We start from the raw sequence: 23,243 nt of genomic DNA on the forward strand, positions 1-23,243 counted from the left end.
GTCGACTCAGTATCCAAATACTTTTTTTCTCAGACTCCAACATCCACGTTGCATTGTTTTTCCTATGGAATAGAGTTCCAATACACATAGGTTGACAATAAATGTGGCTCAATTCAGTTGTTTGAGTCCCGCAATAAGAGCTAAGACACTAATGTTCTCTGGGTGTCACTGAGTTGACTGATACACCATGTCATTGAACCACAATTCATAGGTAAGGCTGTACAGTGAAATAAGAATGCCCCACAATGCAATTCTAAAGTCTAATACATCCAGTGTGATTAAAAACAGATTTTTGTCAAATTAACAAATTGTCTTTTGTTGAWTTTATATAAACAACATTCCAACCTCGTTTAGCATGATCTATTCACTTATGGCATAATTCCACTATTTGTATTCATTTGATTCACTGTCAATTATATACTTTTATTTTGAAGGCTAACCGCAAAGTCCACTATTGTGGCTAATGCTTATTGTGGCTAGCTTCACATAGATGGGTCCGACCATTAATCARATAAAAACTGTCTTATAAATGAGGGTTATTTTAGATGATGACACCTAGCTATATMGTTAGCTAACTAACTATAGCTACTGAAACAGATTGTCGTTTTGCTACGTATTTGGGGAAGAACATTGTTTGCATCCATCAGCTAGCTAGCTTTTTTTTCTGACCAGCACTGTAGGTGCGCACGAGGCAACTTTACCAGCATCATAGCATACGTATCGATGAAACGTTTTGACATATGAAACACAAGTGATCATGTAATYAATGTGTAATAATAACTACGTAAAAAAATGTATGAACGCGTTAAATTATTATGTGACGTGCAGTCATATTCAGGTCCTGATTGGTCAACAAGCTTATTTGACACATCAAATAGTGTTATTTGACGTGTATCTTTTTTTACCCAAACGTGTTCCACATCCCCAACACACACAGAAAAACAGAGCCAGAGTAAAAAAAAGAAGACTATTTAATCACAGAGTGTGTGTACATAATCTACATAAAAACGGACACACTCCATATTCAATTCATATCTTGGGATTTTAAAACATACACATGTATTTGAGTAGGTTTTCTCCAATTTGATTTCATATGGAAATAAGGGCATAAACAAAACCACAAAGCACCAATTTTCAGTAAAAGATGAGACAAGTGTGGGAGCAATGTGTGTGTTACCTCATGAATTGTAAGTATGTGAAAAATCACTGTCCACACTGGGAGCATGGGTAAGGCTTCTCCCCTGAGTGTGTTACCTCAAGGTCTTTCAGGTGCCTAAACTGGGTAAATATCTTTCTACACTGGGAGCATTCGTAACATTTCTCTCATGTGTGGATCCTTTCATGTGATTTCAGTTGCCTTAACCAGGTAAATTTWATTCCACACTGGGAGCACTGGAAAGGCTTTTCCCCAGTGTGTCTTTGCTCATGATTCTTCAGGAAGCCTGATGAGGTAAAATTCTTTCCACACTGGGAGCAGGGATGGGGCTCTTCTTCTTTGTGTGTCCTCTCATGTGATTTYAGGTTACCTAACCGGTTAAAACTCTTTCCACACTGGGAACATTGGAAAGGCTTTTCGCCTGTGTGTATTCTATCATGTATCTTCAGGCTCCCGAACTGGGTAAAACTCTTTCCACACTGGGAACATTGGTAGGGCTTCTCTCCGGTGTGTGTTCTCTCATGCTCTTTCAGTTGCCTTACCCAGCTGAAACGCTTTTCACAATGGAAACAGTGGTAAGGCTTTTCCCCTGTGTGTACTCTTTGATGTTCCTTCAGGTTACTTAACCGCTTAAAAGTATTACCACATTGAGGGCATTTGTGAGGCTTATCTCCTGTGTGTATTCTCTCATGTGATTTCAGGCAACTTAACTGTGAACATYTCTTTCCACACTGAGAGCATTKGTAAGGCTTCTCTCCKGTGTGTATTCTATTGTGTATTTTCAGGCTCCCTAACTGGGTAAAACTCTTTCCACACTGAGAACATTGGTAGGGCTTCTCTCCAGTGTGTATTCTTTCATGCACCTTCAGTGTCCGTAATTGGGTAAAACTCTTTCCACAGTGGGAACAGTGGTGTCGTCTTGCTGGTTCAGACGTCTCTTGCTCTGGTTCTTCTGAGTCTGGTCTCTCTCCTACCAAAGACAAACCGTGTGTTTAATTTAACAGTGAGATCAGGGGTCGTATTCACTAGAAACTAAAACGAAACGGTGTTCACTAATGAATACGACCTTGAATGAAACCTTCACATGATACAACTGTCTTCCTTGTATGTTTAATTCAAATCAGATCCTTCAATAACCTGAGGCCAAGTATCATATGTGTTTTTCTGGTGCTCATTATGATAAATGAGAAAAAGTTTCCATAAATCAGACAATAGAAATGTGGAGTCAATTAGGCTCCAATTGTTTTATAGCTTCTCATTGGTCAGCATTTGTCTAATAATTTCACAAGCCCTGAATTCATTAGATTAGCATTTGTTCTGTCTTTCGATGTCCACAATCCTTAATTAAACACAGTCCTCGATCTGTCTCTTATACACATCTAGTCCTTAATTAAACACAGTCCTCGATTAACACAGTCCCTGATTAACACAATCCTAGTCATATAAGCAGCATCTTTAGATCTCTTTCTAAGTTCCTGACGGATGTTTTCCTTGCGAATTGCATTTTGGCAAATGTTTGAAAAGGATGTTTAATTGCTGCTGCATTACAGAGTTGCATGTTTGTTAATATTAATTACCATAATCCTAATCTAAATATGATTCTGAAATGGCCACATCATAATTATCCTTAAGGTATATATATTGGAATTCAGTCTTTATTTGAAAAGTTTAAGTAGGAAATGCATGCATTTTGGCCAATTACAGAGTAGGAGGGCAAGTCTCAAACAAGGCTTTCATAGATCATATTTCATGGCTTTTTGAATGAGCTCACAGAGCTTGTTTCTCCACTCACAGCTGTCCCCCAGTGTTAGTTATAACAGGATAGGCATATCGAAGGAAAGCTTGGCTGAACACAAACCAAAAAATGTAAGATTGTATTTTCATATTACTTTAGAGAGGAAAACACAATTATGGATGTTACAGACAGACAGACATTCAGATGTTAAATATTTCTTTATTCAAATCTATCATAACACATATGCTTACATTTGGAATATTTTTAAGTAGATGGGCAAAAACAGATGACCTAAGAGACTGAGCGTCGTCGTCAATGCCAGGGGCCTGATCCAGTGTCTCAGAAACGGCCACCCTCCTGGGCTTTTCACACCTGACAGTGTCTAGGGTTGAGGCAAAGAGGGTCTGAACCCGGTACTAGATGGGTGACCTAATAAATTGCCGATGAGTTTGAGTTTATTTTAATTTTTACAGGGACAGTGTCACTTTAATCAATGTTTCAGTAAAAGTGCCGGTTTTAGCCAGCCGGCTAATTTTCAACCGCAGTCCCTGGGCAGGTTATTAAAAACAATTACAATATAGACAATAGCAACATAGAACAAAGCAAGACATAGCAACATAGGACAAGCAAGACGTAGCATACAGAGAGAGCAACATAGAACAAAAAGCAGCAAGACAAAATTCATAAAAGCAACAAAGTGTTTCCAAACCTCACAAGTTACAGACAACAGACATGGAAAGCGGCAACACACAGCTAGGACCATGTCACAAATCGATTGACCTTTAGCCATGTCTTCAAGCAAAGCCATAAGGATAAGTGTCTCTTAATTGTTAATGTTCTCTCTAAATAAGCTTTGTTGTACAATTTAAAGGTCAAATACACTGCATTTCAAACAGTCATCAATAATCTAATGAATTCAGGGCTTGTGAAATTATACCTAGGCTAAATATATGCCTTCCACAACCATAAGTTTAAATAGTTTAACCTGCTTTATGCCATATCTCTCAATTGAAGAAAAATAAATACTACAGGACTATTCCCTTCTCATCTTTTCAAAAAAAAAATTTGTACTGCATGTATGAGAAATTCATTTCAGCATATATTATATATAAAGAAATATGAAATGTATATAATCTTAGCCAGAACACATCATTTTTCAAGATATCAACAATTGTTATGGATGTTAAATCTCATAGCGCTGAAAAAGTAAACTGAAAGGAGAGAAACCAATATTAAACCATAAAAACCTTGATGAAAGTTATCTTACAGATAAAGTTTTAATATGATCCGATGTATGCTGCAGGTTTTACAAAAACATTTCCTCTCCCAGTCACTCCCTCCTTCCTATCTTTACAAGACTCGTAGACACACAAACAAAAAACTCAAGACACTTCAATGTGGCCTGGACTGCTTCATTAACATCTTCTTAAACTAATACTGAGAAAAGCTGTGAGTGGAAAAAAACAAGCTCTCTGAGCCCTTACTAAAAGCCATGAAATATGATTGACTGAAAATTATTTTATTTAGACTTGGCCTCCTACTACGTAATGTCAAAATTCAGCAATTCCTGCCTGAACGTTTCAAATAAAGCCTGAACTCCAAAATATAGACCTAAAAGGGCTGATTTTGCCACTGAGGCTCTGCAGCTACTTCCCAGAGTCAGACGAACTTGTGGAAACCATTCGTATGTCTCTGTTTCCTGTATGAAGGAAGTTAGAGGTATTTTTGCGAGCCAATGCTAACTAAGGGCAATTAGACTTCCAGTCATTTGCTGCTATAGGTATCCTGCTAGCATATACCCATAGACTTCAGTCATTTTGTAAACAGCTCGTTAGCAATCTCCCCAAAAAGCGTGTCCATTTCATGTAACATCCATAAAGCTCTTATTTGTTTTATTTTATTCCCCCAACATGCCAATATTTAGAAGTAGATTTCCTGGAATCGCACATACAAACTTCAGTAGAATGACCTTTAAAATCACATCAGTCAACTAAATTAAATATTCAGGACATCAGTTCAACAACTCCAGAGTTTTGTGCCCCCTTTTAAAGACAACACTTACTGGTGTTAATCAGATCTCCATTCTGCTCTTCTTCCCCTCCAAGTGACAGTGATCTCCCCCTCCTCCTTCACTCCAAAAACGTCTTCCTCTTCTTTCACCGTGCCAGTCGTCTCCTCTTTCACTGTAAAAACTGCACCCTCTTGTTAACTTTCGCGTCTCTTTCACTGAAACGTCTTCCTCTTTCACGTTAACAGCCCATCAACCTCTACTTCTTGTTTAACTGTGACAGACTCCTCTTCCTTCTCCTCTTTCACGAGAGCTTCTTTTCCCGTACAGTGTCTTCCTCTTTAGTTAGGGGGGTAGTAGCTTTTTGAACTCATCCGGTGATGTTAGCATTAGCGAATTAGCCTAGTGCTGACCTACCTTAACCAGACAGCTAGCTGACGTACATACGATATTAAAAGGGTAACTAGTTATACGACAGAAAATTTTTTAAAACCCCAGTGGGCTAATAATCACCGAAAGCGTAAAAGAGCTCCACATGTTCCGCTACGTCGGCTAGCAAAGCGACCGAGGTCGCTGTTTGGTTGTTGAAGAAACTTCCCGTCCATTAGATTATACGTCACACAGGCAGCATTGCCTGAAATACGTCATCGTCATCTGCTGACTAGAGTGGCTAACGCCATGTTAGGAAATTAATATGTATTTGATTTATTTTCATTTATTCATAAAATAATAATGTTTAAATGAAAACCCACAAACAGAAGCATGTGTTAATCGGCTGCAGATGCATCTTGAGTGAGGGCCCCGAGTGGCACACGGTCTAAGCACTGCATCTCAGAGCTAGAGGCGTCACTACAGAATCCTGTGTTCGATCCCGGCCTGTATCACAACCGGCCAGATCGGGAGTCTCATAGGCGGCGCACAATTGGACCAGCGTCGTTCCCGGTTAGGGAGTGTTTTGGCCGGGGTAGACCGTGCATCGTAAAAAACAGTATTTGTTCTTAAACTGACCTGACTTGCCTATTAAAGAAAGGGTAAATAAAACCATTATAATAAATTAGAAAATCTGTCCAAACAAACGAATATTATAAACAGAGATGTCATATACTGCTCCTGCAGCTGTTAACAATACATCATGTAATGTAATAAATGAAACAGACTAGGTCTATCTAGCTCCTTGCATGATCTGTAACCAATACATCATGTAGATGTATATAATAACAGACTAGGTCTATTACTGCTTCCATGCTATGGTGTAACAATACATCATGTAGATGTATATAAGAACAGACTAGGTCTATTACTGCTCCTGCAGGTGTAACAATACATCATGTAGATGTATATAATGAACAGACTAGGTCTATAACGCTCCCCATCGGTAAACAATACATCATGTAGATGTATATAATCAACAGACTACGTCTATACTGCTCCCTCTATTGTAACAATACATCATGTAGATGTATATAATGAACAGACTAGGTCTATACTGCTCCTGCATGGTGTAACAATACATCATGTAGATGTATATAATGAACAACTAGGTATTACTGCCCTTGCCCGCATGGTGTAACAATACATCATGTAGATGTATATATGAACAGACTAGGTCTTATACTGCTCCTGCATGTGTGTAACAATATACATCATGTAGATGTATATAATGAACAGACTAGGTCATATACTGCTCCTGCATGTGTAACAATACATCATGTAGATAATATAATGAACAGACTAGGTCTATATACTGCTCCTGCATGTGTAACCACATCATTGTAGATGTATATAATAACAGACTAGGTCTATACTGCTCCTGCATGTGTAACAATACATCAGTAGATGTATATATGAACAAGCTAGGTCTATACTGCTCCTGCATGGCTGTAACAATACATCATGTAGAGGTTACAATAATGAACAGACTAGGTCTATACTGCTCCTATGCATGGTGTAACAAATACATCATGAGATGTATATAAGAACAGACTAGGTCTATACTGCTCCTACATGTGTATAATACATCATGTAGATGTATATATATGAACAGACTAGGTCTATACTGCACTCCTACCATGGTGTAACAATACATCATGTAGATGTATATAATGAACAGACTAGGTCTATCCCCTCCTACATGGTGTAACAATACATCATGTAGATGTATATAATGGACAGACTAGGTCTATACTGCTCCTGCATGGTTTTAACAATACATCATGTATGATGTATATAATAAACAGACTTAGGTCTATACTGCTCCTGCATGGTGTAACAATACCTCATGTAGATGTATATAATGAACAGACTAGGTCTATACTGCTCCTGCATGTGTAACAAATACATCATGTAGATGTATATAATTGAACAGACTAAGTCTATACTGCTTCCCTGCATGGTGTGTAACAATACATCATGTAAGATGTATAAATGAACAGACTTAGTCTATACTGCTCCTGCATGGTGTAAACAATCATCATAGTAGATGTATATAATGAACAGAACAGGTCTATACTGCTCCTGCATGTGTAACACCAATACGTCATGTAATGTATATAATGAACAGACTAGGTCTATACTTGCTCCTACATGGTGTTATATACATCATTAGATGTTCAGGCATTCGGAATATTCGACTCCTGACCTTTTCCACATTGCTTACCGTTACTTAATACCTTTATTCTGAACAATGCCATTCAATATTTTTTTCCCCTCGATCAACTACACACAATACCCATGATGGACCAAAGCGAAAACAGCCGTTTTTAAGAAATGTTTTGATGGACACCCGATTTGCACACTCTTAGCATTCTCAACCAGCTCTGAGTAGTCCACCTGGAATGCCCATTTCAAGTTAACAGAGTGTGTCGTTGCTGAAATACTTTCTTACATACATTGCCTATTACAAAACAATTTCACAAGGTCGCACAGCCCCAAAAATTATTTAGCAGCATAATGTGACCAAGAATGGTCCACTGGCAGATGATCTGCCTATACGTTTTGCAAATATGGGTTAGATGGAAGAAATATTGATGATCAGATTGTAGTCTTAATCCCACTCATTGAATCTGAATCTCCCTCTCTTTAACCTCAGAAGTGCCCTATAAAGACCATTCTGACATTTAAACATGCTGTACCTTACCTGGAATTAACTTTTTAAAAACCATGAATGGCCTTTTAAAACACTTATACTTACCTGGAAATGCCTTTAAAAAACCTTCAACAATACTTACCTTTCTGGAAAGGACCTGACTCTGCGCAACCTTCGCTGCGCCGCTCCTCGTTGACAAAGAAAAACAGCTCATTACAACAACACCAACTCATCCAACTACTTATTCACAGCCACAAAGCACATACCCCAGGCACCCCCCCCCCCCCCTTCGCCACCCTAACCCAAACTAGGTGCAAATACTCCTAACGCCAAACGCCTACGCTAAACCCTTACACTAAACTGGTTCATTATTCCTGCTAACAACCTACACCTTAAGACTTATTTCAATTCCTGCCTACCCAACCCTACCCCTTAAACCCTTACACATAAACTGCGGTCTCATATCCTGTAACCAACCCTACCCCTAAACTTATTTGAAGACCGCTACCCAAACCTACCCTAAACCCTATACACTCAAATGGTTTCATATCCGTAACCGAAAAGAGCTTCTATATGACCTATGACCCTAGACCTGAAACAGAGTTTCTGCGACATAGAACTTGTGATCTTACTCACCTCAAATTGGAATAAGAGTTTCTTCTCAATGAGTCGAAATCGGAGGATATAACTTACTTACAGACAACCGACCAGGCCCAAGATCCCTTGTGATTTCTGGAAAAGGAACCCGAGCGTTATCGCGGAAAGAGTCAGGGCTTGCCTTGTGAGATTCAGGCGATTATGTGCGCTTAAATTCTAGCGCCTGCCTTTCAGGCCTGCCTCAGCAACTTCAATTCGCTGAAAAGAAATGGGCAAAAGCTGAAAGCACTAGTATCTACCAAACAGACATTTAAAATCTACAAAATCTGATTTTCACCGAGACGTGGCTGAACGACGACATTAAGAATGACAACTTGATGGTTAACACTCTGTTCGGCCAGACCAGAACAGCAGTCTCTGGTTAACACGGGCGCGGGGCCTATATATTTGGTTAAACAATAGCACTGGGGCTCGAATCTAAGGAAGTCTCAAGGTTTTGCTCCAGCCTAGAGTAAGTATCTTATGATAAGCTGTAGCACCACACTATCTACCTAGAGATGTTTTCATCTGGATTTTTTGTCAGCTGTCTACATACCACCCAACAGACCGAGGCTGGCACTAAAACCGCACTCAATGAGCTGCTTACTCCGCCATAAGCCAAACAGAAAACGCTCATCCAGAGGAGGCGCTCGAGGGCCGGGGACTTTAAATGCAGGAAACTTAAATCAGTTTTACCTAAATTTCTATCAGCACGTTAAATGTGCAAACCAGAGGAAAATATTCTAGACCACCCAATATTCCACACACAGCAGACGCGTAACGTTCAAAGCTCTGCCTCGCCTCCATTTGGTCAAATGTGACCATAACTCTATCCTCCTGCATTCCTTGCTTACATAGCAAAAATTAAAGCAGGAAGCACCATGTGACCGGTTCAATACAGAAAAGTTAGCGTCAGCAGTGAAAGAATGCTAAAACTACAGGACTGTTTGCTGGCACAACTGGAATATATTCCCGGATTTTCCAATGCGCATGATCAGTACACCACATCGAGTCACTGCTTTAATCATGAGTGCATCCAGACGTCGTCCCCACAGTACTTTACGTACATTTACCCCAACCCCAGAAGCTATGGATTACAGGCAACATTCACACTGCAGCTAAAGGAGCGGGATTCTAACTCGCGAAGCTTATAAGAAATCCCACTATGCCTCTGATGAACCATCAAACAGCCAGTTCAAATTACAGGAACTAAGATCCGAATCCTTCACTACACCGGCCTCTGAGTCGCGATGAGTGGCCAGGCTTGCAAACTATTACAGACTACAAAGCGGAACATGAGCGCATAGCTGCCAGCGAACACAAGCCTACCAGAGGAGCTAAATAATTTCTAGCTCGCTTCCAGCAAGTAACATGAAACATGCATGAGAGCATCAGCTGTTCCGACGACTGTCTGATCACGCTCTGCTCAGCCGATGTACGACCTTTAAACAGGTCAACATTCACAAGGCCGTTGGGCCAGATTACCAGGATGTGTACTCTAAGCATGTGCTGACCAAGTGGCTAGTGTCTTCACTGACATTTTCAGCCTCTCCCTGTAATACCAATATGTTTCAAGCAGACCACCATAGTCCCTGTGCTCAAGAACACTAAGGTAACCTGCCTAAATGACTACCGACCCGTAGCACTCACGTCTGTACCCATGAAATGCTTTGAAATTCTGGTCATGTCTCACATCAACACCATTATCGCAGAAACCCTAGACCCACTCCAATTTGCATACCGCACCAACAGATCCACAGATGATGCAATCTATATTGCACTCCACACTGTCCTTTCCCACCTGGACAAAAGGAATACCTACGTGATAATGTTATTCATTGACTACAGCTCAGCGTTCAACACCATAGTGCCCTCAAAGCTCATCACTAAGGGACGAAACACCTCCCTCTGCAACTGGATCCTGGACTTCCTGACGGGCCGCCCCCAGGTGGTAAAGGTAGGTAACAACACATCCGCCAAGCTGATCCTCAACATGGGGGCCCCTCAGGGGTGCGTGCTCAGTCCCCTCCTGTACTCCCTGTTCACTCATGACTGCACGGACAGGCACAACTCCAACACCATCATTCAATTTGCTGATGACACAAAAGTGGTAGGCCTGATCACCGAAAACAATGAGACATCCTATAGGGAAGAGGTCAGAGACCTGACCGTGTGGTGCCAGGACAACAACTTCTCCCTCAACGTGATCCAGACAAAGGAGATGATTGTGGACTACAGGAAAAGGAGGACCGAGCACGCCCCCATTCTCATTGACAGGGCTATAGTGGAGCAGGTTGAGAGCTTCAAGTTCCTTGGCGTCCACATCACCAACYAACTAACATGGTCCAAGCACACCAAGACAGTCGTGAAGTGGGCACGACAAAACCTATTCCCCCTCAGGAGACTGAATAGATTTGGCATGGCTCCTCAGATCCTCAAAAGGTTCTACAGCTGCACCATCAATGGCATCCTGACGGGTTGCACCACTGCCTGATATGGCAACTGCTCGGCCTCCGACCGCAAGGCACTATATAGAGGGTAGTGCGTACAGCCCAGTACATCACCGGGGCCAAGCTTCCTGCCATCCAGGACCTCTATACCAGGCGGTGTCAGAGGAAGGCCCTAAAAATTGTCAAAGACTCCAGCCACCCTAGTCATAGACTGTTCTCTCTGCTATCGCACGGCAAGCGGTACCGGAGCGCCAAGTCTAGGTCCAAGAGGCTTCTAAACAGCTTCTACCCCCAAGCCATAAGCCTCCTGAACAGCTAATCAAATAGCTACCCAGCACTATTTGCAATCCCCCCCCCCCTCTTTTTTGCTGCTGCTACTCTCTGTTATTATCTATGCATAGTCACTTTAATAACTCTACCTAATGTACATATTACCTCAATTACCTGCCCCCACACATTGACTCTGTACCAGTACCCCAGTAAATAGCCCCACATTTGTTATTTACTGCTGCTCTTTAATTATTTTTATTCTTATCTCTTAAAGGTATTTCTTAAAGTATTTCTTATCTCTTTAAAAGGTATTTTCTTAAAACTGCATTGTTGTTTAAGGCTTGTAAGCACTTCACTTCACAGAAATACCTGTTGTATTTAGCGACATGTACAAATAACATTTGATTTGTAACCAACCGTACCCCTAAACTAGGTTCATATTCCTGTACCAATCCTACCCCTAAACCAGGTTCATATCCTGTACCCAATCCTACCCTAAACCCTTACACTAAACCGGGTTCATATCCTGTATCCAGCCCTACCCCTAATAAAATGTGATTTGTATCCAACCCTACCCTACACCAGGTTCTATTCCCTGTATCCAACCCTAAACCAGGTTCATAATCCTGTATCAACCCTAACCCCCTAAACCATGTTCATATCCGTTACCCAACCTACCACTAAACCAGTTCATATCCTGTATCCAACCCTACCCCTAACCAGGTTCTATCTGTATCAACCCTACCGCTAAACCAGGTTCATATCTGTATCCAACCCTACCGCTAAACCAGGTTCATATCCTGTACCCAACCCTACCCCTAAACCAGGTTCATATCCTGTTACCAACCCTACCCCTAACCAGGTTCATATCCTGTACCCAACCCTACCCCCTAAACCAGGTTCATATCCTGTATCCAACCCTACCCCCTAACCAGGTTCATATCCTGTACCCACCCTACCGCATAAACCAGGTTCATATCTGTATCCAACCTACGCTAAACCAGTTCATATCCTGTATCCAACCCTACCCCTAAACCAGGTTCATATCCTGACCCAACCTACGCTAACCAGTTCATATCCTTTATCAACCCTACCCTAAACCAGGTCATATCCTGTACCCAACTACCCCTAAACCAGGTTCATATCCTGTATCCAATCCTACCCCTAAACCAAGTTCATATCCTGTATCCAACCCTACCCCCTAAACCAGGTCATATCCTGTATCCAATCCTACCCCTCTTTATTTTTATTATCTTCTTTACATCTTTTAAACCAAATAGATTTGTTTTCACGAAGTCAAGCAAACACAACAAGAAACCTTGAACTACAATGTCCTCACCCTTGTCCAACCCAAATTTGATCTGGAAACAGAGAAGACGGAAACAAAGCCCTGAGCTGTACCTACAAGACCTGATCCAGAAAGAGAGAAGACGGAACAAAGTCCTGAGCTGCCCTACAAGACCTGATCCAGAAACAGAGAAGAGGGATAGAAGAGGGAAACAAGGTCCTGAGCTGTCCCTACAAGACCTGATCCAGCAACAAAGAAGAGGGATAGAAGAGGGAACAGGTCCTGAGCTGTCTCTACAAGCCTGATCCAGAAACAGAGAAGAGGGATAGAAGAGGGAACGAGTCCTGAGCTGTCCCTACAGACCTGATCCAGAAACAGAGAAGAGGGATAGAAGAGGGAACGAAGTCCTGAGCTGTCCCTACAAGACCTGATCCAGAAACAGAGAAGACGGAACAAAGTCCTGAGCTGTCTTCTACAAGACCTGATCCAGAAACAGAGAGAGGGATAGAAGAGGAACGAGGTCCTGAGCTGTCCCTACAAGACCTGATCCAGAAACAGAGAAGAGGGATAGAAGAGGGAACAGGTCCTGAGCTGTCCCTACAAGTCCCAAAGTTCTTTGTCTCTCTCAGGAAAATGGAATATTAAAAATACCTTTTGAGAAATATAATAAAAAATACACACAAAGACTGAATGGGGCTTTAATCCACATTCTCTAGATAAATATCCATCACATATGTAAACAACATATCACTCGATTAACACATATAACACTCGATTAAACCCCCACAATAAACAGAGTCAGAGTAAAAAAAAAAAAAAGACTATTAATCACAGTGTGTGTACATAATCTACATAAAAAACAGACACACTCCACATTCAATCATACTTGGGATTTTTAAAACATAAAACATACAACTGTATTTTTGAGTAGGTTTTCTCCAATTTGATTTCATATGGAAATAAGGGCATAACAAAACCACAAAGCACCAATTTTCAGTAAAAGATGAGACAAGTGTGGGAGCAATGTGTGTGTTACCTCATGAATTGTAAGTATGTGAAATATCGCTCTCCACACTGGAGGCATAGGTAAGGCTTCTCCGCTGAGAGGGTAACCTCGGTTCTTTCAGATGCCTAAACGGCGTAAATATCTTTCTACACTGAGAGCATTCATAACATTTCTCTCTCGTGTGGATTCTTTCAGGTGATTTCAGTGCCTTAACCAGTAAATGTCATTTCACACTGGGAGCAGTGGGAAAGCTTTTCTCGTGTGTCTTTGCTCATGAATCTTCAGGAAGCCTGATGAGGGTACTATTTCCACACAGATCAGTGATGTGCTGTTTTCTCCTAGTGTGTCCACTCATGTGATTTCAGGTACTTAAGCGGTTAAAACTCCTTCCACACTGGGAACATTGTAGGGCTTCTCTTCCGGTGTGTGTTCTCTCATGCTCTTCAGTTGCCTTAATGTGCTGAAATTCTTTTCACATTGGAAACAGTGGTAAGGCTTTTCCCTGTGTGTTACTCTTTCATGTCCTTCAGATTACTTAGCCGCTTAAAAGTATTACCACATAGAGGCATTTGTGAGGCTTATCTCCTGTGTGTATTATCTCATGTGATTTCAGGCAACTTAACCGTTTACATCTCTTTCCACACTGGGAGCATTGTAAGGCTTTTCTCCTGTGTGGTATTCTATTATGTATTTTCAGGCTCCTAGCTGGGTAAAACTCTTTCCACACTGGGAACATTGGTAGGGCTTCTCTCCGGTGTGTGTTCTCTTCATGCGCTTTCAGTTGCCTTGACCAGCTAAAACTCTCTTCACAATGGATACAGTGGTAAGGCTTTTCCCCGTGTGGTACTCTTTTATGGTCCTTCAGGTTACTATAACGCTTAAAAGTATTACCACATTGAGGGCATTTTGAGGCTTATCTCCTGTGTGTATTATCTCATGTGATTTTCAGGCAACTTAACTGTGAAAATCTCTTTACACACTGGGAGCATTGGTAAGGCTTCTCTCTGTGTGTATTCTATTATGTATTTTCAGGCTCTCTAACAGGCCAAAACTCTTTCCCACATTGGAACATTGGTAGGGCCTCTCTCCAGTGTGTATTCTTCCATGCACCTCAGTGTCCCTAATTGGGTAAAACTTTTTCCACACTGGGAGCAGTGGTTGTCGTCTTGCTGTTCAGACGTCCTGGTTCCTCTGAGCTGGGCTCTCTCCGTGGCAAAGACAAAGTGTTTATTTTAACAGGAGAGCAGGGGTTGTATTCACTAGAAACTAAAACGCAAGCTAACAGCCGAAATGGGGAGAGCGACTAGCGGAATTTGTCTAATAGAAATGCTTGTTTCTGCTTTCCATTGCAAACATTTTGTACGGTGTGCACAAATGAATACGGCCCTGAATGAAACTCCACATGATAAAACTGTATTCCTGTGAGGTTGAATATCAGATCCCTCAATAACCTGAGGCCAAGTTAATCACTAGGACAAAGCAAGCAGTACAACAGCTGGAAACCAAGTCTCATCTAGAAAAAGTAAGCCCCTCCTCCCCCCACCCTCTTGTAGCTTTAAAGGAGGACTGAGCGCACGGATTCCACATGTGTTTTTCTGGTGCTCATTATAAAAAAATGTGATTTGGGTCTTGGGATGTGGTGGGGTGTGGTTCAATTGGGAGTGTTATGTTGCAAATCATACCCTGGCAGTACTGTTGTTTGTTGCTCCAAATTCACCATAGCAACAAGATAGCCACTCCACTTCCTCAAAATAGGCTAGTCAGAATGAATCTAAGCTAGATCAAGAAAATCTGTCATCATTTTTGACGTTTTTGCTAAGGTCTTCGTCACGTAATTTTACATCCAGCTAAGGTGTTTGGTGCGTATTTCTCATTTAAAAAATGTGCATGGAAAACTAGTCAGTGCAGTGCATACAGTAAGTATCGAGTCAGCTGCGGACTGATTTCTGAGAACCGTTTATTAACATTCATCACCAGCAAGCTGTCAAAATACTGTTAAATAAGCACAAGCTGCTACACGCTGTTTATCAGTGCCTTCTAGCTAGCTAAATTCACTGTTTATCAGTGCCTTTCTAGCTAGCTAAATTCACTGTTTATCAGTGCCTTTCTAGCTAGCTAAATTCACTGTTTATCAGTGCCTTTCTAGCTAGCTAATTCCTGTTCATCAGTGCCTTTCTAGCTAGCTAAATTCACTGTTTCATCAGTGCCTTTCTAGCTAGCTAAATTCACTGTTCATCAGTGCATTTCTAGCTAGCTATAATTCACTGTTTATCAGTGCTTCTAGCTAGCTAAATTCACTGTTTATCAGTGCCTTGCTAGCTAGCTAAATTCACTGTTTATCAGTGCCTTGCTAGCTAGCCAAATTCACTGTTTATCAGTGCCTTGCCAGCTAGCTAAATTCACTGTTCATCAGTGCCTTGCCAGCTAGCTAAATTCACTGTTTATCAGTGCTTGCCAGCTCGTAAATTCACTGTTTATCAGTGCCTTGCCAGCTAGCTAAATTCACTGTTTATCAGTGCTTGCCAGCTAGCTAAATTCACTGTTTATCTGTGCCTTGCCAGCTAGCTAAATTCACTGTTTATCAGTGCCTTGCCAGCTAGCTAAATCACTGTTTATCAGTGCCTTGCTAGCTAGCTAAATTCCAATGTTGTTTGTAAATGAAGCTAGAAGTAGGTAGAACACATTGAGCAGCCATGCCACAATCAGCTTATCAAGTCACTGGCGTCAGACACATTTAGTTATTTACAACTTCTCACTATATCTATTACCAGAGTGAGAGTCTGTCTGGCAGTGTTTCATTGTGAACAATTTTACAAAACAGGCAGCCGGATACAAAATGGTCAGAATAGGTTTAGAATTTTGAATATTGACAAGTGGCAGTTGGGATACAAGTGCGCATCGTCTCAATACTTATTTTGCTCAAAACAGTCGCAGACTCGAGGTAATAAATATAATTGCCGCCAGCCAAATTGAACGTTATACATGTATTTTTTTTTTTAAACTAGCAAAATAACGCTTTCATTAATGAATGGACCTGTCACTGTTAATGCATTCAACCTGTCAGTCTACAGGTACATGTGCATCATTTAGCGGAATGAAATTGCAGCGTGTGTATTTTCTTTAGTGTCAAGTATCTTATCACACAGCATACAGAGCCTATGAACGGAATCACCTGTCAGACAGCACCAAGTATCTTATCACACAGCATACAGAGCCTATGAACGGAATATCACCTGTCAGACAGCACCAGGTATCTCATCACACAGCATACAGAGCCTATGAACGGAATATCACCTGTCAGACAGCACCAGGTATCTCATCACACAGCATACAGAGCCTATGAACGGAATATCACCTGTCAGACAGCACCAGAGCTGCTGCTGAGAGCCTGCTTCAGCTCTTAAACAGCTTGTTGCTGCTGGAGTGAACCATCTGCTTTAATAAGCCCAGACACTGCCAGCTTGTTGCTGCTGGAGTAAACCATCTGCTTTAATAAGCCCAGACACTGCCAGCTTGTTGCTGCTGGAGTGAACCATCTGCTTTAATAAAGCCCAGACACTGCCAGCTTGTTGCTGCTGGAGTAAACCATCTGCTTTAATAAGCCCAGACACTGCCAGCTTGTTGCTGCTGGAGTGAACCATCTGCTTTAATAAGCCCAGACACTGCAGCTTGTTGCTGCTGGGAGTGAACCACTGCTCTTTAATAAGCCCAGACACTGCCAGCTTGTTGCTGCTGGAGTGAACCATCTGCTTTAATAAGCCCAGACACTGCCAGCTGTTGCTGCTGGAGTGAACCATCTCCTTTAATAAGCCCAGACACTGCCAGCTTGTGCTGCTGGAGTGAACCATTCCTTAATAAGCCCAGACACTGCCAGCTTGTTGCTGCTGGAGTGAACCATCTGCTTAATAAGCCCAGACACTGCGCAACAATTCTAAATGCAACACATGTTACATTTTATTTTATTTTATTAAAATAAAAAAGATCTACAATTTGTATTTCTCAACTGGTAATTGAAATGCACCTCCCATTCGCCATTTAAGTGCATAACCAACGGTAGGCAGACTTGCAATGTGAGCTGGAGGCCGTATGCATTTGAAAACATATACCTAATGTTTTGAAACACCGAACGTTTTACTTCATATTATGAAGGCTGTCTTACTTTGCTTCAAAGTAGCTGAGCCAAAATCCGACAATAGATACGTGGGGTCAATTAGGTCTATTTTATTGGTTCTCATTGGTCAGCATTTGTCTCCTGTTCTACTGTCTTTCGTTGTCCAGAAGCAAAAGGCACAATCCGAGTCATATCAGCAACCCATGCATCTTTAGATTTCCCTCTCTTTCTAAAATCCTGACGGAGATTTAAAAATATATCTGTCACATTTAGAACCGCGAGCATCAGGTGAGCTGTTTAAAAATGGTGTTTTCCCGCGAATTGCATTTTGGCAAATGTTTTGAAAATAACCTTTTATTGGCTGCTTCATTACAGGAGTTGCATGTTCTGTTCATTTGAATTAGCATAATGCTAATCTAAATATGATTTCTGTCATTCTGAGCATCGTGGGTGGACGCTCTAATTGGTTACACCACCCAATGCATATGGGTCCGAAAAATTTCTCAAATGACCAGTAAGTTAAAAATATTCACGGTCACGTTGTTCGGCGCCACATTTACCTAACTGAAACAATGCCACGTTCACAATTATCCTTAAGGTATATATATATATATTGGAATTCAGGGTTCATTTTAAAAGTTTAAGTCGGAAATTACATGTATTTTGGCCATTACAGAGTAGGAGGGAAAGTCTCAAAAAAGGCTTTTCAGTCAATCATATTTCATGTCTATTTGAAAGAGCTCTCAGAGCTTGTTTCTCCACTCACAGCTGTCCCCCAGTGTTAGTTATAACATGGATAGCCATTTCGAAGGAAAGGCTTGGCTGAAAAAAAAAAATATATATATATATATACATTTTTTAAGATTGTGATCTCCATTATTAATTCAGAGAGGAAAACAACCGTTATGGACGTTACACCCTTCGTTATGGACGTTACACCCTTCGTTATGGACGTTACACCTTTCGTTATGGACGTTACACCTTTCGTTATGGACGTTACACCTTTCGTTATGGACGTTACACCTTTCGTTATGGACGTTACACCTGTCATGACGTTGCCCTCTTTGGGTACAGCAAGCACCATCCCCCCTCTCTCTATACTCCCTACACAAGGCTCTGTTAGGCAGGTCATAAATTCCTGGAGGAGATTCTCTCCTTATGGCCAGAGTATAGAGAGAGAGTGAGTTTTCATAGAGAGAACAAAGGAATTTCTTCCACCTCACAGAACTCGAGAACTGAACAATAATCCCGTTCTGGAGAATGTATAAAAGGTCGGTGAGGTAGCTAGCTACGAACTGGTCCGTTTGGTACAATTTTGTGAAACTCATGAGAGACAATACAGCCACATTACCATAACCCTGTTTATACAAGAGTCTCAGTTGTGAGGCTTGCATCTAACTGTGGTATAAAATTAATGAGTAAAGATGAAACTATTTGTGAAATGATGTGATGCTATGTAATGATGTTGATGTGAGAGAATTGTATTTCTGTTTAAAGTTTCACTAAGTCATTGGCACGCCCCCAGGAGCACAGACATGACCTGGTGTCATGGGACAGCCCTTTTCTATGTTCCCGAATAAAACCCCCACCGTGGGAATTTATCTTGAGACCAGCTTACCTCGATAACCACGAGAAGGCTAAGGTTTCAGACCAGTACCTCATCACAGAGGGTTACGGTTTGAGTAGAGACCATGCATTTCTCTAGCTGAATTCTTAACCAGACCACGTGGTTAAACTCTTAGACTATCTAAACGACAGAATAAGAACAAATCTTTGATACTAATTACTGGTCTGCAGCTAGGAATTCGGTATCATTGAACGCAAAGACCGACAACCGCCGAAACATCTACCCTATAACAACATTGCTGAATGTTACTCTGAACTATCCATTCTAACCACGGCAGAGAGAGAGGGCGGACAAACTCTCCAACAGAAACAAACTTTCCAACAAAGATCAGGACGACACACTGAGCGTAAATATATATATTGATTGCAATTATTTCCGAATGGTTGAGCGTTCATGTGCAAAGGATTAGCATTTCAATTGTTATAATTATCAACTTTGTAGTGTCTTCTCAGTCYACACCCATTTCCCTTTTGTCCACCAAGCCGCGATACCGGTTTAGCCCACTAGGGCACATCCACTATCATTTCCTTGTAACTATATCTACTGTTTGTTTATGCATTTCCTGTGATTTATTTCGTTAGTAATTAAATGATTTAAGACAATTGATGTATGGATGACTCATAGTGAAGACTGGGTTCGTGCAGATAACCAACAATTTACTAAGTTCAGAATGAGACTACGTGAGGTAAAGAATAATTCATGAATAAGAAGACTATTGATCAGATATTAAAATATCTGAAAGTTATATTAGGAAATTATAACTTTGTAATCTGAATATTTTTTCTTGGTGCCCCGACTTCCTAGTTAATTAATACAGTTACATGATTAAGTAGTTTAATCACGTAATAATAATTACGAAGAATTTTTGATAAAGATTAATCTTCAGTTAATGATGCCAAAGACACAACACACCTCCGTTGTGGACGTACACGCTCCGTTATGGACGTTACACCCTCCGTTATGGACGCTACAGACCCCGTTATGGACGCTACACCCTCCGTTGTGGACGTTACACATCCGTTGTGGACGCTACACCCTCCGTTGTGGACGTACCCTCCGTTGTGGACGTTACAACCCTCCGTTGTGGACGCTACACCCTCCGTTGTGGACGCTACACCTCCGTTATGGACGCTACAACACACCCTCCGTTGTGGACGCTAACCCTCCGTTGTGGACGTTACACCCTCCGTTATGGACGTTACACCTCCGTTATGGACGTTACATAACCCTCCGTTATGGACGCTACACCCCTCCGTTGTGGACGCTACACCCTCCGTTATGGACGTATTTATCAACCCTCCGTTATGGAGTTACGACACCTCCGTTGTGGACGTTACACCCTCCGTTGTGGACGCTACACCCTCCGTTATGGACGCTACCCCTCGTTTGGACGTTACCCTCCGTTATGGACGTTACACCCTCCGTTGTGGACGCTACACCCTCCGTTATGGACGCTACATCGTCCGTTGTGGACGCTACACCTCCGTTGTGGACGCTACAATCCCTCGTTTGTGGCGCTACACCTCCGTTGTGGACGCTACACCCTCCGTTGTGGACGCTACAACCCTCCGTTATGGACGCTACACCCCGTTATGGACGCTACACCTCCGTTTGGACGTACACACCCTCAGTTATGGACGCTACACCCTCCGTTGTGGACGTTACAAACCCTCCGTTATGGACGCTACACCCTCCGTTGTGGACGTTACACCCTCCGTTGTGGACGTTCACCCTCCGTTGTGACGCTACACGACCCTCCGTTATGGACGCTACACCTCCGTTATGGACGCTACACACCTCCGTTATGGACGCTACACCCTCCGTTATGGGAACGTTACACCTCGTTGTGGAGTTACACCCGCTCCGTTTATGACCGCTACACCCTTCATTATGGACGCTACACCCTTCGTTATGGACGCTACACCCTCCGTTGTGGACGTTACACCCTCAGTTGTGGACGTTACACCCTCCGTTGTGGACGCTACACCCTCCGTTATGGACGCTACACCCTCCGTTATGGACGCTACATCCTCCGTTATGGACGCTACACCCTCCGTTATGGACGCTACACCCTTCATTATGGATGTTACAGATGGACAGACATTCAGATCTTAAATATTTCTTGATTAAAATCTATCATAACACATTTGTTTACATTTGGAATGTTCAGTAGTAGTACCTTAGGTTTGCATAATTATAGGTAGGGCTGGGCTATATGGCCTAAAAAAACATTTCATTTATGGGTGTTTTATTATATCCAGTCACTGGCCAGTTTATTAGGTACACCACCTTGTTCACGAAAATGGATCYCTCCTACAGACGGTGTGTCACGTGGCCGTGGCTTGCTATATAAAGCAGGCAGACCGGCATCAATGAATTCAGTTATTGTTCYATTGAACGTTAAGGATGGGAAAACGAGTGACCTAAGAGACTTTGAGCGTGGTATGGTCATCAGTGCCAGGCGGGCCGGATCCAGTGTCTCAGAAACAGCCGCCCTCCTGGGTTTTTCACGCATGACAGCATCTAGGGTTTACAATAAAATGGTGTGACAAACAAAAACAAAATCCAGTCAGCGGAGGTCCTTTGTGGGCGAAAAGAGCTCGTTGATGAGGTCAAAGGGCGGCAGGTAGCCTAGTGGTTAGAGCGTTGGACTAGTAACCCAGGTGTAAGGGGGCGGCAGGTAGCCTAGTGGTTAGAGCGTTGGACTAGTAACCCAGGTGTCAGTGGGCGGCAGGTAGCCTAGTAGTTAGAGCCTTGGACTAGTAACAGAAAGGTTGCAAGATCGAATCCCTGAGCTGACAAGGTAAAAATCTGTCATTCTGCACCTGAACAAGTCAGTTAACCTTTAAGAATAATTATTTATGTGGTTTCATTTGGAAATTAACTTAATTTGTGCATTTCTCAAGTTGACCTTCCCACATAATCGACCAGACTTTTGCTAATATGTTAATTCTCCTCAAAAAGCTTGTCGATTTCATGTAACATAAAGCTTCTATTTGTTTTATTTCTCCAACATGCCAATATTTAGAATTCCGATTTCCTGGGTATACACTCTGCCCAAGGGGTACTACAGACAAACATCAAACATTGAATTTATATTTTGTCTGTGCTTTCTGTGAGATTAAAGTTGTGATTTTGCYTGCAAATGTAATGTCCATAACGCTGGAATCACCCATAACTTCAGGAGAATGACCCTTTAAAATKACATCAGTTCAACAGAAATACATATTCAGGGGCATCAGTTCAACAACTGCAGAGTTTGTGCCCCWTTTTTAAAGACAGTACTRACTGGTGTTAATCAGATCTCCATTCTGCTCTTCTTCTTCCTCCTCCTCCAATGTGACAGTGATCTCCCCCTCCTCCTTCACTCCAAAAACGTCTTCCTCTTCTTTCACCSTGCCAGTCGTCTCCTCTTTCACTGTAAAAACGGCACCCTCTTGTTTATCTTCCCCCTCCTCTTTCACTGAAACGTCTTTCACTGTAACAGCCTCATCCTCTACTTCTTGTTTAACTGTGACAGCCACCTCCTCCCTCTCCTCTTTCACGAGAGCGTTTCTCTCCGTCCAGCAGTCCTCCTCTTCAGCAGAGGGGTGGTAGCTTTTTGAAGTCATTGTCGGGGATGTTAGCTACTTAGCATTAGCGACTAACCTATAGCTACTGCTACCTTAACAAGACAGCTAGCTGACTAACACCAACGTAAATGTGCTATTAAAAGGGTCAACTAGTAGATACGACAGAAGTGTGTTTAAAACAGTGGCTAATAATCACCGAAAGCGTATAAAGAGCTCACATCTTCCTGCTACGTCGGCTAGCTAAGCTACCGAGGTCGCTGTTGTGGTTGTTGAAGAAACTTCCCGTCCATTAGATTATA

General features: G+C 41.9%; 1 pseudogene; it reads right to left on the reverse strand.

The window, feature by feature from the left end:
• Positions 1-955: 955 nt before the first annotated feature.
• On the reverse strand, positions 956-23,243 carry LOC112075058 (zinc finger protein ZFP2-like; annotated as a pseudogene).

This window comes from Salvelinus sp. IW2-2015, unplaced genomic scaffold, assembly GCF_002910315.2.
Source record: "Salvelinus sp. IW2-2015 unplaced genomic scaffold, ASM291031v2 Un_scaffold2963, whole genome shotgun sequence".
NCBI classification, from domain to species: Eukaryota; Metazoa; Chordata; class Actinopteri; order Salmoniformes; family Salmonidae; genus Salvelinus; species Salvelinus sp. IW2-2015.